Below are 3,376 nucleotides of genomic sequence, written 5' to 3' on the forward strand. Positions count from 1 at the left end.
TAAGGGTAGGGGTGCACACGGGTCGGATTTTCGGGTTTCGGGTTCATTGGGTTCGGGTTTTGCGGGTTTCGGGTTACGAAAAATGGTACCGAAACCGATCCGAAATTTTCGGATTTTTTCGGGTTCGGGTTCAGTCGGGTTCGGGTTCGGGTGTAATTTCGGGTTTGATGGGCCATTTCTGATTTTGGGCCGAAAAGCCCAGATTTGCAAAAAAGCCATTTTTTTTCAAAATTGCCATTTTTTTTCAAAAATACTATTTTTTTTCTTTCAAAAATATCATTTTTTTAGCAGTTTCAGTAGTACTATGTGCGATTGTTTCTGATATTTGCCAAAAGAATATAAAAATTAATTTACTTAAAGTTTCTATGTAATAATAACCTTTAATTGCCCAGTAAGTATACTGGTACTTATATATATTATCGTATAGATATTATATATATATACATGTACAACATCACAAAAACAAAAAGAGAAAATTTTCATTGATAATTTTGTTTCCAAGGAAGGCATTGGATTTTAGAGCAAGAGTTGGTCCAGCTACTTGTGCATTCTCCCTTGGGGCCATCACAACAACACTTGCAAACAAGTCCCAAAGTTGCAAAAACATTCGCATATCCTAAGAAAAAAAAGTTCATAATTTTTATCAAAATTAAATTTTAATACATGTATATATATATATGTAAAATCTATTCAGAAAAGAGAAATAAAAAAGGGTTGTTTGTGAAATTACTTACTTTGTTGAGTAGTGGAAAGAAACCTAGCTTGAACAGCCAATGATTTCTCTGAAGCAAGAACAACAAAAAGAACCAAAACAAAGAGCAAAGAAGGCTTCGAAAGACCCATTAATCTCTTCTTCTTCTTCTTCTTCTTCACATCAAGTTTTATTAGAGTATATATATATATATGTTAAGTTAATGATATATTAGAGCATTTCTTAATGGTTTAACAGTACATATATATGTTAACTAACATATAAATTTGAATTATATTAAGTTAATGATTTCTTAATCTCATAATTTGAATTATATGAAAGAATTCTAACTTAATGGTGACCCGAAACCTGCCTGCCTACTTATATATATATACATATATATATAAAATCTGATTCTGAATTATAAAATTCTAACAATTAACTTAACCGAAACTGCCTATCCTAACATATATATATTATATATATACATATATATACTAAATGTAAATATGTATTATGTACTGTGCTTACCGGACCGAGGCGAGGCGTGTTGCGCCGCTGGTGGTGGCCGGTGGTGCCGCCGTGTGAGAGCTGAGGGAGGCGAGGCGAGGGAGGCTCCGGGCTCGTCTCGAAGGGTTGGGTCGGCGGCAGGCAAGGCAGTGGCTGGCACTCGGCTTCTCTTCTTCTCTCCTCCTTGCTGTTGTTGCCGTGCTGAAGCTTGAACCAAGAGGGAGGCTCAGCTCAGGCTGCCGTGGCCCGTGCTTGATGTTGATGATGGTGCTGCTCTGCTGAAGCTTGAACCGAAGGAGGACGACGAGGGAGGCTGGGGCTGGGCTGCCGCTTGATTGAAACGAAGGAGAAGAACAAAAAAAAAAGAGGGTCGGGTAAAGTTTAGGGTTAAATTCAATTGTTTCAATTCAGATTTTGATTATATTTATTTTTATTTTATTTTTTATTTTAAAAAAAAATTCAGTCAGGTTTCGGGTTACACCCGAACCCGATAGTACATATATTGCAAACCCGAATCCGACCTGATTTTTTCGGGTTCGGGTCGGGTTAAACCCGATTTTGTCGATTTTTTCGAAAAAACGGATTCTCCGGGTTCGGGTCGGGCGGGTTTTGCGGGTTTTCGGGTTTTACAGGTTAAATGTGCACCCCTAACTAAGGGTTCCCTAATATGTATGCTTTGAAAGGATGGTATTATGCCATGTAAACAGTAAACCAACGGCCTAAGAGTGCCAAAGGTTACACTTGCGCACAGGGCACGGCTCGGCCACTGGTAGTCGAGGACAGCTTATTATGCACTGAGCTCGGTTTAAGCAGGCCGAAGTCAGTGGGGTAAACAGATGGTGCGGCCTAAGTTGTCGGCCCTAGCTATTATGTGATTTGACTGTTATTAATGATTGGTCGCATCTTTTATTCCGATTACATGCTATGCTATTAATGTGGAATGTTAAGTGTTTAATCATGCTTAAAGAATTATTCTCTTGTTATGATTGTTGTGATGTATATTATGTTTTCTTGCTGGGCCTTGGCTCACGGGTGCTACGTGGTGCAGGTAAAGGCAAGGGAAAACTTTATCACCCCTAACTTGGAGAGCTCTATGAGCGGAATGTACATGACCAGCTGCTCAGCCGCCACGCTTGTGAGGATAACAGGAACAGAAAAGCTATAAATGTCTGTTTTGCCTGTAGTCTATATTTTGGAAATTTTGTAAACTAACCTTTAAACACTGTTCTTTTCTGAGATCCCATATGTAAATATGTTTAAATATATGAAATGTATCTTTTGAGACCAAAACCATTTTAACCCTAGCATGTTTATGGTTTAGTGACACGTTTTGATTAAATGACTTGATTAGCAAGTCCTGCACCTTTATAAGTACACAGTGTAGCGGTCTTGGCTATCCAGGGTGTTACATACATCCACTTAGTGCATTTATTAATATTGAATCCCAATGCTGTGACAAAAGAACTAGGGTTCTTGAGTTTCACAAGCCTTAGGGGAAATACAACTATCTGGAGGATAATCCCACTGTATGCTCTTTTTCTCAGTATTCAGGAAAAAGATTAAAAGGTCAAAAGTCCCTTCCTTGAGCTTTTTCATGCATATTTATAGGCTCAAGGGGGGTTACATGGGCCAATGGGCCTTAAATTTTCCTTAATATCCGTGTATCAAGGTCATAAAGATGTAATAATCAACGTAATTATTATAAGATTACAATTTTTAAAGGAAATAAACCGAATCATATGACCAGATTGATCGTATCTAATCGTGAAGTATGGTGAAGCAATATGCAGCTTGTCGATCATCGAACAGCACCTCCTTGTCTTGATTCAGCCACGTGTGAGAAATCCTTGTCACGTCATTAACAGCCGTTTTTGGGTAAACAAGCACCAAAATGGATTCCAACAATCCAAAAATTTTAGTTTTTTTTTTAACTGAAACTTTCTAAAAAATTATGGAATTTTAAAAAAAAAAAATTAACTTCGGTTTGGTCGGTTTAACCGACCAAATCGTGGTCCAAAACGGTCAGTTTTTTTTCTTTAATTGGTTTGGTCGGTCAATTTTTGGATTGCACCAATTCGGACCGAAAATCAAATTTTGGATTTAATAATATGAAAAAACTGCCCAAACCAACCGATGCTCAGCCCTACTGCCGATAACCATGTTCCCGATCTGAAG

General features: G+C 37.9%; 1 long non-coding RNA gene across 1 annotated transcript; it reads right to left on the reverse strand.

Annotated features, from left to right (window-relative positions):
* Positions 1–360: 360 nt before the first annotated feature.
* On the reverse strand, positions 361–890 carry LOC133826404 (uncharacterized). The gene is made up of 2 exons (XR_009889131.1): positions 735–890; positions 361–616 (listed from the first exon to the last, which is right to left on the reverse strand). It is a non-coding gene; the product is annotated as an uncharacterized LOC133826404 (long non-coding RNA).
* Positions 891–3,376: the final 2,486 nt, after the last annotated feature.

This window comes from Humulus lupulus, chromosome 1 (genome assembly GCF_963169125.1).
Source record: "Humulus lupulus chromosome 1, drHumLupu1.1, whole genome shotgun sequence".
Classification (NCBI taxonomy): domain Eukaryota; kingdom Viridiplantae; phylum Streptophyta; class Magnoliopsida; order Rosales; family Cannabaceae; genus Humulus; species Humulus lupulus.